This window comes from Haliotis rubra, unplaced genomic scaffold (assembly GCF_003918875.1).
Source record: "Haliotis rubra isolate DU_JTF1 unplaced genomic scaffold, ASM391887v1 Scf139, whole genome shotgun sequence".
Classification (NCBI taxonomy): Eukaryota; Metazoa; Mollusca; class Gastropoda; order Lepetellida; family Haliotidae; genus Haliotis; species Haliotis rubra.
In genome coordinates, this window is record NW_025765325.1 from 855,310 (window position 1) to 869,577 (window position 14,268).

The 14,268-nt window shown below is 38.5% G+C and overlaps 1 protein-coding gene across 1 annotated transcript in view; it reads left to right on the forward strand.

The window, feature by feature from the left end:
• The window catches only part of LOC124268561 (serine-aspartate repeat-containing protein F-like), a 142,039-nt gene that overhangs the window by 7,217 nt on the left and 120,554 nt on the right, over positions 1 to 14,268 (forward strand). The window lies entirely within an intron of this gene.

Genomic DNA, 14,268 nt, shown 5'->3' on the forward strand with positions numbered 1-14,268 from the left:
TACTTGTTTGTCCCTGTTACGACCTGCAGTATTTCCGTGTGTTGCAGCATGTCGTATTTCCCTGTTAAAATCAGTTGTACGTCCCTGTTTTTCAACCTGTTTGCGTTTTTGTGTTTCATCGTGTTGTATTTCATTGTGTTTGCTAGTTATCAAGGTTTGAATAGCTTATCACCGAGAGTGTGATTATCATAACCCTTGAAATGTTTGCTCACAAGGGAATACTGTTTAGAATATTAATGCAAACTAGATTGAATCCATCTTAATGGCTGGTCCACATGCATGTGTTATGTCAAAGCTTGAACAAATTCATCATTTGCTATAGAAGGTTGCTGAGGCATTGCACAGACGGCTGGCAAGGTTTTCCAGAGAGGAATTTAATGCTTGAAATCTAGGACAACTTGCTCAATTAAGTTAATCAGTCAAATAAATAAAAAATACAATACCGACAGCACGTTGGTTGGATTCATGGAAAGCTTAGTTTTTTTAGTGATTCAGGATTTCAAGACACACGATTAATCAAGAGATGATTAACTTTTAACATAGCATACGAGCTTTAATACTTTCTTTATGACTTCTCTCGTCTGTTAAAATCATTTAACTCTCAAAATCATAAGCACAGATCTGAAAATCTTAAATGTTATATGTCCATCAGGGAGGGTACAAGAAACATTACTAACTTTATAATAGTCAACCACGTACTAACAAAATGTCAATATACAGGAAAAGGTCATAATTGCTATATGTCATTGTAAAGTCAGCAGCGTTCAGTCACAATTACAGGTGGTTCCGTCGGGAATGTGGTTGTGCCAGCAGGCTTTATTCCAGTATAATACCTATACTTGTGAACACAATTACAGATCGGGGGTCATGTAATTTGACTGAGAACAACTATTTTGACAGCCATGGACAGTGAACAGTAACGGAAGTTTATTCAATCCAGGGGTGTCAAGAGATAGCCATTCTGTGAGTATTTTTGTCAAATCAAATCATCTCGTAAGTACATCTTCAAAATTTAATCAACCAAATACAAAAAGATGAAAAGAATGCTTTCTGAACAAACATGGTGAAGATCGTCAGTAATGACCTATTCAAATCTTGAATGCTAGAAAGACACAAGATAAATAAAACAGATTGAAACTCACAAAGAATTAACACTGGCTGAAAACAGATACAACATGTAGTAACAGGGAAATACAATGCAGGGAATCGAACTGAAAACGGTTGTAAAAATAACTAGCAAACATACTTTAACATATAGATTCTATACCGTTCTAAAATGCACTTTAAAATACTTTTCAAGCATGAATGAATTCGATATCAGTGATAACTGTATGAAGAAATATTTTAGCTTGAAAAGGACCACTTAAGCAAATGTCAATTTGTTTCGTTTTATCCTGATCCGTTTCGTTTTGCAATACACTCTTCCAAGACTTGATATTTAAAACTGATTCGTCGACTATTGGTGTACATCATGTAGCATATATGCACTTATCTGTGCTCAGATTTGTGTTATTGTTCGTGTATATGTGTAAACTGGTATCCTGGTTATGCATATACGATCGTTGGCAGTGGTGATCTGCAATGCTTGTGATAGATATGAACTGATTGTACTGTCCGCCTCTAACGCAACAGCACTGCTTATTTTTGCCCCCGCCCCAGACAAAAGCAAAACGTAGGGTAAACAGATATCTCTACCACAGAATTCTGACAGGTTCCATATAAACGGAATTGCAAATACAATCTACTTGTTCTGCGGTAGGATCAACTAAATCCATTAATTCGCATTACGGTTGTTATGAAACGAGTGGATTTTCTATGTTTTCCGTCAGAAAGATACTACAGAACCTTTACAATTAAGCAACTATCTTACGAGACGATGGTGCATCTGATCATCGGGTTTCGAGACATGCTACGCTCATGGGCTTCGCGACATGTTAGTCAGCGAGAATGAATTAAGGATTACTTTCACTAATGGCATTTTAAGTATAAATCAACATTGTTAGGTGACCTTGCTCCATACCTTGTACGTAACATTTTGGAAGAGTAAAAATGAGAACATTAGAGTGCTCATCAGCGGTCACATCAGCACACTGTGTCTGCTGATATCTTCAATCGAAGGGATAGGCACCAACAGAAAACACAAGCGTGATCTATAGCTTGTTTGCTGGACATCAACATCAAATAGTATTCCACACACATGTGATGTTTTGGAGCCCAAAATCAGTCAGACACAATTTGTCATTTTTTGCATGATCAGGAGCGTTCAGTTTGTGCAATACATATTTCCAAATATCTCGCCAACTATGTTTAACTGGCGTCAGTTCTCTACGTCCAGCATTAAACAATGAACCAAATTGAAAGTCACGAATTGTCGGTTTCACCACCTTCATTGGGACCCCAATGGCAGATGAATGGGAAATAAGTATAATTCGATTATATCACTGAAGTACATCTATGCATAACCATAGAATGCAAATCGAATTTGATATGTATGACGAGTCTACTTTGTTGAATGAAACATCGATCTCGAAATAGGCTTGTTATATTTTTTGGTAAATGCGAGTTGAGCGTGATTACAGTCAGGCTGCTCATCCTTCTTTGCCGCACGTGTGACGTACGGATTTAGTTTCTGACTACCCGTATCGTCACCCGAAACATGCAACATTGTGATATGCACTGACGAGTGAAGTCAAACTGTTTCGAGGCATGAGCTGGAAATGAACTCTATGTAGTAATAATTATAATAGACAAAAGTTACAGTTACGAGTTACAGTGCTAATCATAAGACAATAGTTACGGTACAGATTACACGACAACATTTGCACTTAGTGTTGTAACACAACATTTGAATGGACTAATTTTAAGACAAAAGTTACAGTACTTATTTTAAGACAATAGTTACAGTAAAGATTACACGACAACATTTACACTTAGTGTTGTAACACAACATTTGCATGACTAATTTTAAGACAAAAGTTACAGAACTTATTTTAAGACAATAGTTACAGTAAAGATTACACGACAACATTTGCACTTAGTGTTGTAACACAACATTTGCAGGCCTAATTTTAAGACAAAAGTTACAGTACTCATTTTAAGACAATGGTTACAGTTCGTGTTATAAAAGTACAGTCAGCGTTAATTATGAGACAAGAGTTACAGTATTGATTATAAAACAACAGCTACACCATTAGGTGTAGAACGGTAGTTCCTGTACTGGTTGTTAGGCAACAGCTACAGTATTGAATATAAGACAACAGGTACAGTACTGCATATAAGACTACAATTACAGTTCGTATTGTGATAGAACAACCGCAGTATTTACTATAAAACATTTGTTGTTCGTAATATAAGAGGTGAGGTGAGGTGAAATTTGGTTTAACGTCGTGCTTGAGAATATTTCGCTCATATGACGACGTGCATGCGTGTGTATGTGTATGTGCGGCTGCTTGTACTAGCCCAGACTGAAGCTGGTTTGATAGTGCTAGCACACTGAGATACCATGCCGCAGTGAAGCATGAATACCCCACTCAGACACATTATACTGACTCCGAGCCAACCAGTCCTTGTTGTACCCATTAATGCCGAGCGCCAGGCAGGGACCAACAAGTACCATATTTTAACGTCTTCTGGTATGACGCGGTCGGGGATCGAACCCGCGACCTTCCGCTCTCCGGGCGGACGCTCTAACCACTACACCACGGAGGTGGTCTCGTAATATAACAGCCCATGTACAGTATTGATTATGAAACAACAGTTACAATATTAGTTATAAGACAAAAGTTGCAGTCCGTCTTACAGTATATGTATATATACCGTAGAATGCTGCTTTCTAATGCAGATTCCTTGCCAGATTCTGTGCATTTGGATAACCCACGGTCATAATTCAAAGACAAGGGTACTGACACAGAAACAGCAGGTCTTGATAGGAAGACAAGGGTACTGGTACAGAGACAGTAGGTCTTGATAGGAAGACAGTGGTACTGGTACAGAGACAGTAGGTCCTGATAGGAAGACAATGGTACTGGTACAGAAACAGCAGGTCTTGATAGGAAGACAATGGTACTGGTACAGAGACAGTAGGTCTTGATAGGAAGACAATGATACTGATACAGACACAGCAGGTCTTGATAGGAAGACAATGGTACTGATACAGAGACAGTAGGTCTTGATAGGAAGACAAGGGTACTGATACAGAGACAGTAGGTCTTGATAGGAAGACAATGGTACTGGTACAGAAACAGCAGGTCTTGATAGGAAGACAATGGTACTGGTACAGAAACAGCAGGTCTTGATAGGAAGACAATGGTACTGATACAGAGACAGTAGGTCTTGATAGGAAGACAATGGTACTGATACAGAGACAGTAGGTCTTGATAGGAAGACAAGGGTACTGGTGCAGAAACAGTAGGTCTTGATAGGAAGACAATGGTACTGGTACAGCGACAGAAGGTCTTGATAGGAAGACAATGGTACTGGTACAGAGACAGTAGGTCTTGATAGGAAGACAATGGTAATGATACAGAGACACTAGGTCTTGATAGGAAGACAAGGGTACTGGTGCAGAAACAGCAGGTCTTGATAGGAAGACAATGGTACTGGTACAGAGACAGTAGGTCTTGATAGGAAAACAAGGGTACTGGTACAGAAACAGTAGGTCTTGATAGGAAGACAATGGTACTGGTACAGAAACAGTAGGTCTTGATAGGAAGACAAGGGTACTGGTGCAGAAACAGCAGGTCTTGATAGGAAGACAATGATACTGGTACAGAAACAGTAGGTCTTGATAGGAAGACAATGGTACTGGTACAGAGACAGTAGGTCTTGATAGGAAGACAAGGGTACTGGTACAGAAACAGTAGGTCTTGATAGGAAGACAATGGTACTGGTACAGAAACAGTAGGTCTTGATAGGAAGACAATGGTACTGATACAGAGACAGTAGGTCTTGATAGGAAGACAATGGTACTGGTACAGAGACAGTAGGTCTTGATAGGAAGACAATGGCACTGGTACAGAAACAGTAGGTCTTGATAGGAAGACAATGGTACTGGTACAGAAACAGTAGGTCTTGATAGGAAGACAATGGTACTGGTACAGAAACAGTAGGTCTTGATAGGAAGACAATGGTACTGGTACAGAGACAGCAGGTCTTGATAGGAAGACAATGGTACTGGTACAGAGACAGCAGATCTTGATAGGAAGACAATGTTACTGGTACAGAGACACAGTAGGTCTTGATAGGAAGACAATGGTACTGGTACAGAGACAGTAGGTCTTGATAGGAAGACAGTGGTACTGGTACCAAGACAGTAGGTCTTGATGCAAACAATACCCATTACCCTTTGTTAACTCACTGGCTTTAATAGCTTACGACCTTGCTACATTCAGTAGTATATACACATATAGTTCTAGAGCAGAACTGATCAATGTCCTCTATCGTCAACCTGGAACTCATGATTGACCTCTGTAGTCAATCTGGAAATGATAAATGACCTCTGTAATCAACGGGAAAGAGAGAGAGAGAGATAACATCACATTTCGTTCATCTTGCATTTCAATATTACCTAAGTTGCAACATCAAGTTTATCACTTAAGTATGCAAAGAATTCATTTCGTTGTTGTATTAAGTTTTCACAGCGGAGAAGCATATGGAAATCATAGTCGAATGTATGTTTATTACAAAGAGCACGCTGTTTTGAGATTTTACCTCTTGATAATATTTTGACACGATATTGCAAGGAAGATTTATAATTAGGGTGTTTATATGCCAGTTGCCAGAGAGTATGATAGGAGAGTGTAGTATGAGTTGTTGCGTGAAATAATATGTTTGAACGATAGAGAGTTTGTGATCGCCAAACGTGTTCTTCATAACTATGTACAGTAGCATTTACACTTCTTCTCCATACACGTTTTGGAAGAAATATGCCTTGAGCAATATATTTGTCAACATATGTGTTTAGATTATACCAAGAACTGATCTATGCTGGCTTCTTATGATAGCTTATGCGCTGAATGGGATGAATGTGTTGTGGCCCACATATAAATTACCATTTTAAAGGACGACAACACATAAATCCTTTACTGCTTTGAGGTTGGATTGGGTTGGCTCGTATGTATCTGGTTTCCTGATACTAAAAACGTGATAACCTTTTACGACCTGTGATACCCCAGACTTTCCTCCCACGCCTGGCTCTCAAAACGACATGTAACTGGTCCCCGATTCAACTGGCATTTTCCAAACACACCTTAACTTCATTACAGGATAACAGTGAGAATAATCATACCATTAATAGTGTATTGTTTGCATTCCAAGTACATCGTTGTCAGGCTCCCCATTGTTCCCGATGACCTTGGTTTGGTACCTCCTGATCTCTTGGCGCAGATCAGGAGAGTGTCTGGGTTCTTCACAGGGGACACAGTTCTGCTGACCCTCAGGTTTATGCCGAATGATGTAGGGTTGTGGAGACCGAAATGATTCAAGCTGTGCGCTTTCTGGGACAGTCCCAACTCGCTGTCTGTTTTGCGTGTAAAGGGTAGCTGAGCTGATGAGGCTTGCCATCCTGATTTTACTTGAGGAGCACCCGAACCCTTTCTGTTGTAAACCATTGATCTTAATCAATAGGAATGATATAATTTATAGCATTAGGGCTAGGATAGACACAAAACTGATATTATGATCGAAAGCGATGAGGAAAACAGCACCACAGTTTTGAGAAAGAACGTACGTTTCAGTGAGTATTAGGTTGTGATTGGTCAGTTCCCTCTTTTGGAGGGTTATCATGTTTCACAGCAAAGTAGGCCATTTTGAAAAACGTGAATCCTCAAATTACCTGATCCGTTTTCGATGCCTGATATCTGGTAAGTTCTCGAACATAAATTCCATCTTTTATTTTTTACATTATACAACTTCGCTTCGACATCTGATTCCCACGTTGATAGCTCTTTGCGTTGTATGTTATACGTCTTCCATAAAACCTGCCCGATTTCGTAACATTTTCATAAAGTCTTTTCTTCTAAATTAATCCTATCCGACCTTTTCCCACTTTCGGTGAGTATTTGTCAATCAATTGTCACATGTACATGGCACGGGTGGTATAATATATCAGACGTGTAGTTTTAATTAGGCCATGCGCATTTATAAAACGTGGTTATCGCGTTGATATATGCTCTACATTCTCATTAACTCGTTTTTCTGTTCTCATACACGTATCATATTATGGAACACAGCGACACACCTAATGGATTATGTAGGAGGTTTTCTAGTCTTTCGCTGTCGGTATTGTAACAACTGTCTTATAATCAATACTGAAACTGTTGTCATATAATCAATACTGTAATTGTATTATAATCAATACCGAATCTGTTGTTATATGATCAATACTGTTACTGTATTCTAATCAATACTGAAACTTTTGTCATATGATCAATAATAAATGTAACTTTTTTTCGTATCATCAATACTGAATCAATACTGTTGTCATATGATCAATACTGTAACTGTATTATAATCAATACTGAAACTGTTGTCATATGATCAATACTGTAACTGTATTATAATCAATACTGAAACTGTTGTCATATGATCAATACTGTAACTGTATTATAATCAATACTGTAAACTGTTGTCATATTATCAATACTGTAACTGTATTATAATCAATACTGTAACTGTTGTCATATGATCAATACTGTAACTATTATAATCAATACTGTAACTGTTGTCAATGATCAATACTGTAACTGTATTATAATCAATACTGAAACCGTTGTCATATGATCAATAGTGAAACTGTTGTCATATAATCAATACTGTAACTGTATTATAATCAATACTGTAACTGTATTATAATCAATACTGTAACTGTTGTTATATAATCAATACTGTAACTGTATTTTAATCAATACTGAATCTGTTGTCATATGATCAATACTGTAACTGTATTATAATCAATACTGAAACCGTTGTCATATGATCAATACTGTAACTGTATTATAACCAATACTGAGACTGTTGTCATATGATCAATACTGTAACTGTATTATAATCAGTACTGTAACTGTATTATAATCAATACTGTAACTGTAGTCATGTAATCAATACTGTAACTGTATTATAATCAATACTGAAACCGTTGTCATATGATCAATACTGTAACTGTATTATAATCAATACTGAAACTGTTGTCATATGATCAATACTGTAACTGTATTCTAATCAATACTGTAACTGTATTATAATCAATACTGAAACTGTTGTCTTATAGTCTATATTGCAACCGTTGTGTTATGATCAATACCGTTACTGTTGTCTTATACTCAATACTTTAACTGTTGTCTAATGAGCAGTACTGCAACCGCTGCCTACTAACCTATACTGTAACAATTGTATTATAGTCTATATTGCAGCCATTGTCATATAATCAATACTGTAATTGTATTATAATCAATACTGTAACTATTGTGTTATAGTCTATATTGCAACCGTTGTGTTATAGTCTATATTGCAATCGCTGCCTTATAATTAATACTGTAACTATTGTACTATAATCTATATTGTCATATGATCAATACTGTAACTGTTGTGTTATCATCAAAACTAGATTGTGTTACAATCAGTAGTCTAGCTGTCGTCATAAAATCATTACTGTTAACTGTTGCCTTATAGCCGGTATTGTGACTTATGTCTTATAATCAGCACTGTAATCAACAAATCAACACTATAATTTTATACATTATACGGATATCTGTTTCTCTACTGAGTTGTCTTATGGTATATACTGTGCCTGTTCTCTCACATTACGAACAGTGACTGTTTTCTTATAATCAATACTGTGACTGCTGGCTTATAATCCGTACTGTAATTGTTGTCTTTTAAATATACTAAGCAGCAAAAGAAACGTCAGTTTGGAATTTTCCATCGCACAAACGAATAACTGTAAACTCATTTAATGTTTTGATTGTATATTTTTGACAACATCTCCAACTTTACCTGAGCAAAGACATTCCTTCCCAAACTCAGAATGGAACCCAGGAAATGGTCTAAAAAACGCAACCTGATCTCGGAGATGGTACGGTGTTCTCGATGTTTTTCATGCAACTCATGCTGCACGGGCTGTTCACAAGGACCATCACTATAAAATGCACCCCAAACCTGGTTGAAACATTCACATTACAACGTCAGCAGGATGTCTCTTCTCACGACAGCACAGAGGAACCAGGCGCTAGGAAGACATGAAGCTGGCCACACTGCACAAGCCGTTGCCAATCACTTCCAGGTCAACGTTCGGACCATCTACAGGCTGCAGCAACGTTTCCGGGCCACCAACACCACAAATGATCGCCCCCGTACTAGCAGACCAAGGGTGAACCCAACACGACAACACCTCCATGTTGTGCGACAGCATGTACATAATCCCTTCATGCAGGCATCCGAAACAGCACGCCAGACAGTGGGAACACACGGAAGACCAATCAGTACTGATACAGTACGCCGACATCTTATCAGCGGTAACCTCCATTGCTGTAGACCTTACCGTGGACCTATCCTCACCCGTCGTCATCGGCGTTAACGTATACAGTTTGCCCTACAACACCAAAACAGGCGATACATGTAATGGAGAACTGTTCTGTTCACAGATGAAAGTCGGTACTGCGTATCAACTGCAGATGGCAGAACAAGAATATGGCGACGACGTGGCCAGCGTTACTCAGACCAATGTGTTATGGAAAGAGACTCATGGGTAGGTGCAAGCATCATGGTATGGAGTTGGAATAGGCCTGAACCAGAGAGTGGATCCTTTGATGTTCCAGAACCTTGGTCCAGGGAGAGGAGGCGGCACCACAGCGGTGCGCTACATCGACCAAGCTCTCGGACCCCCACGTCATACCACATTTCGCACGTCACCGGAACAACATTTTCCAGCATGATAACGCCCGGGCCTATACTGCCAGAGCTAAACGGGACTTCCTACAGCACATGTGTGTCAACACTATGTAGTGGCCAGCCCTTAGTCCTGATTTAAACCCAATTGAACATCTTTGGGATGAAATTCAGAGGAGACTGAATAATGTCATACCAAGGCCGAACACAGCCGATTTATTGCGCCAGCCCTTTCTCAGAATGTGGTTCAAGGTGTCAATGGCCTTCATCAATCGATTGGTGCACTCCATGCATAGACGCTGTGCTGCAGTTATTGCCGCTCGTGGTGGTCACACTAGATACTGAAGTCAAGAGTTTGAATGGACTGCAAACGTTTACCTAATGTCTTGAAATTAGGCTGAGTTATTCATTGATGTGTCAAGACATTGTACACGAAAACATGTTTTTGATCCGCTTATTATGTCCATTTCTGTAATGATTTGATTACAGGGCCTGTATAATTTTTGAATTCGTACTGACGTTTCTTTTGCTGCTGAGCATATATCAATATTGTAATATTCACATTACACCACTAGAACACAGCATCACTGTACTCAAGTGTAGCTGCCATAAAGTTTCCGAGTCCTGTGCTGGGATTCGAACTACGGACCTTCTCATCCGAAGTCGGACGCCTTGTCCACATAACCAAAGAGGTTAGCCCCGTCAGCAAGCTGACAAGGTAAAGATGTCTTCTGTGGGATGACTCCATGCCCTGATGCATAAGTTCACCTATCATAAGACAGAAATACAAGACGCCCGATGTCATTCAATGTAGAATTGAAGCAAGGCTTTTAACTGTTGTCCCTTTGCCAAGAACTGTTATAATTACACTGCTAGTTAGTTCTGGTGTCCGTGGTTTCCGTGTCGCCACAGAGCACAATCAGTCACAGAGCTGCCAAGCAACCCTGTGGTGCAATAGCATGCAAACACTCTCAGGTTGCTTTAATCTGCAACGTGACTTGAGAGTATGACAGCATTCGTCTTCGAACACAAGCCCTGAGTCCTTTCATATTTGTTACACGAAGCATTTGTCCTTGCTGCCGCTGTTTGCATCGCGCCTATAAACCAGTCTGTCAGCAGTTTCTAGAAGACTGAGACAGACTCCATAACGCGTAGGAAGCGTTATGTGATCGTACTTTTGACCGGGGAACACTTTCCTCAGAGTAGCAGTAGGTCTTTAACGTTATTTCTAGCAAGCACATCCCCATCCACGCTGTGCTGTAAAAAATCAAGTACATTTTCACCTGAAAGGTACAAATGAGGGTCTAGTGTGACGCAAACCATCTTGCTCAGTCATTAGCGTACCGTGAAATGGTAGTGTTATAATCAGACTTGTAATGATTATCTCTGGGAAATAGGATTTGCTTTTTACCAAAAAAAAAGAAAAAAAAAGAAAAAAGAAAAAAAGAAAAGAAAAACATAACATCTGCCAAACCACGTTTCAGAATAATAACATAATTCGCTTTCATTCTTGAGCATATGTCCATGGCCCTTTTCTACAGGATTTCAAAAGTTAACAAAAATAAAGTAAAAAATGTATGTCTTACGCCAAATCCCTGTCTCAAGGAATAACCTCATTTTCTACTTTCCCCCAAAACATTTAAATGAACTAGGCCTGATCATTATGATATAATGTTTGGAGATGGACTTGTGCCCCAAAACTCATCTTTTCTGATGAAAACACCCCAACTTATTAAGTATTTTCTTTGTGCATTAGTGTACATTTCTTTCGGGAGGCCTTTTGTCATACTAAAACTAGTTGTGACAAGAGAGATTAATGTCAAGTGGAGTTTCAAATACTCTAAGGAAATGTTTGTTATCAGTCTAATAAAATAACTTCAATGATATGATCAAAACGTTTGATTTTTTCAGCTTTGTAGGCAGCTGTCCACCGCGACCAAATAAAGGCTAAGCTTTGTAGCAACCCACTATGTAATAACAACGCACTTTGTAATAAAATTTTCAGAGTCCAAAAACATTTCGGACTTAGGCGATTTTATTACATAACGGGTTATTACAAACTGCGTTACACCAGTAGCAACCCACTATGTAATAACGACGCACTATGTAATAAAATTTTCAGAGTCCAAAAACATTTCGGACTTAGGCGATTTTATTACAAAGCGACTTGGTACATTTGCCTAAGGCTTGAAAATGACTGAAAATCAAAGTTGAAGATATTTCTACCGGTGAGGACAATATGTGTTCTACACCCTTAATTAAGTGTAAACTTCAGCTTAAACCCGTTCCATCATATGAACTGTTAATATTTCGGGAGTTTTCTGATGGTTTATTACAAACCGCGTTGGTATTACATACCGGGTTGAGTAGCGAAATGTAATAAGATTTTGCACATCTTAACGCATTATGTAATAAAACTTACAAAGTGCCAAACGTCACCCTTAAGAAGATATTCCTTTAGGTGTTTTCTGGTAGTCGTAATCGGTCTAGTAATAATTGTTTTATTCCATTAAGGGGCCACAGGCCAATTATACAGTTACATGAGTCATATCATGAAAGTGGAAATCTGGAGCATCACAACACTGTACAAGGTCAATAAACATACACTTAATGGGTTGTACAAGATTTGTTAAGGTAATTGTTGCGTTGTTTGGATGCAAGGAACAGAAACTCGCTAAACGATTTAAAATACCTAAATCGTGTGATGTGCAAAGTAATACGAGTTTATCATAAGAAGGATGAGTACGATAGAACTCAGGCAAAATTGTACGTCTGAGATTATAGTAAAAAGGACATTCCAAACACATGTGATATTCTGTCTCAATTACAGGTATAACACAAAATGGACATAATCTAGAATTTCTTGTCAGACCAGATTTTCTTCCGGACTGTATCATTAACTGATGGCCTGAACAGCGAAATATTATGAGAGCCTTACGATAAGCTGGTACATAGTCGTAGTGGTAGTCGAAGTGGTAGTCGAAATGGAAGTGGATGTTGTAGTGGTGGTTGTAGTCACGGTGGTCTTTGGTATAGTCCGTTAGGCTCAAAAGCGGACCGATGAATTAATAAAATACTCAAGGAAACGCTGATCATAATCAAAACATCATACCAACTCTGTGATTTGTTTGCAGAATTTATGTCCTAAAAATAAAAAAGTTGTTTAACAATCTATCATTAAAATATTGACACAGTTCACTATTTGTTACGAGGGAGGACTGCAGAGAAAGGGACAGCCAGGTGTTCGAGAACGGATGGAGACGGCACGGCACTGGTTAATGAATAAATAACGTCTGTGAACGTGCTTCTCGAACACATGGCTGTTGGTATGATGTTTTGATTATGATCAGCGTTTCATTGAGTATGTTCTGTTTATTAGTTTTCGAGTTAGATTGCAATTCATCGGTCCGCTTTTGAGCCAAGCGGACTGTAGTCGTGGCAGAAGTCGCGGTGGTCTTAGTGGTGGCCGTAGTGGTAGTCTAAGTGGTAGAAATTGTAGTGAGGCGAGGTGAAATTGGGTTTAACGTCGCTCTGTAGAATATTTCAATCATATGACGACGTGCATGCGTGTGTATGTGAAGGTGCGGTTGCTTGTACTAGCCCTGACTGAAGCTGGTTTTATAGTGCCAAAACGTCTTTGGGTCCCTAGCGACTGTTTTTGCACCGCTATTAACTTATGCCCTTCCCATTAAATGTATCTAGTTATTTAATATACAGTACTTGAAGAATTCTAGATGTTTTCCGCCATATAGCTGGAATATTACTGAGTGCGGCGTAAAATTAAACTCATTCACTCACTCACTAACGAGATGTGTTCATCTCATTTAGAGCTTACCTCTTACCGAACAATTGGTAAGATCATCTATATAACCCGACCATAAAATGACCCGAACCATACTTGGACCATACAAGTGTTTATCTTTATTGGATCGCTTATTTTTGTCTTCGTTACATGTCAATTTCTCTCTGCTTGTTGTTGCCTGGGTGCTGTGCTGTGCTAAAGTGTTATTACAAGGGTGCTCTGATTGGTGCTTGGGAATTATGGGAATTTGAAATTAGCCATTTAAAAGCTAGGAATTAGAGTCATGTGATAAACAATAATCCAGAATGAGACCATACTTTAGATCCAGCATATTTTGTGAATCCTAAACATAATAAGAACGTTTCAGATGAATGAAATTCATTTGAAATACTTGACAAATACAACCAAATATCAATATGATTGACATATGCATAAAACCACAAACTTTAGAACACTACCACCAACCTTCAATATTTTTAGTGACCTTTTAATGACTTATATAATATTTTAATTCTTATTTTACTTGCAAACAATAAAACACTATAACACCATTTTATATTCAATAATTGTAAAATAGTTCTATA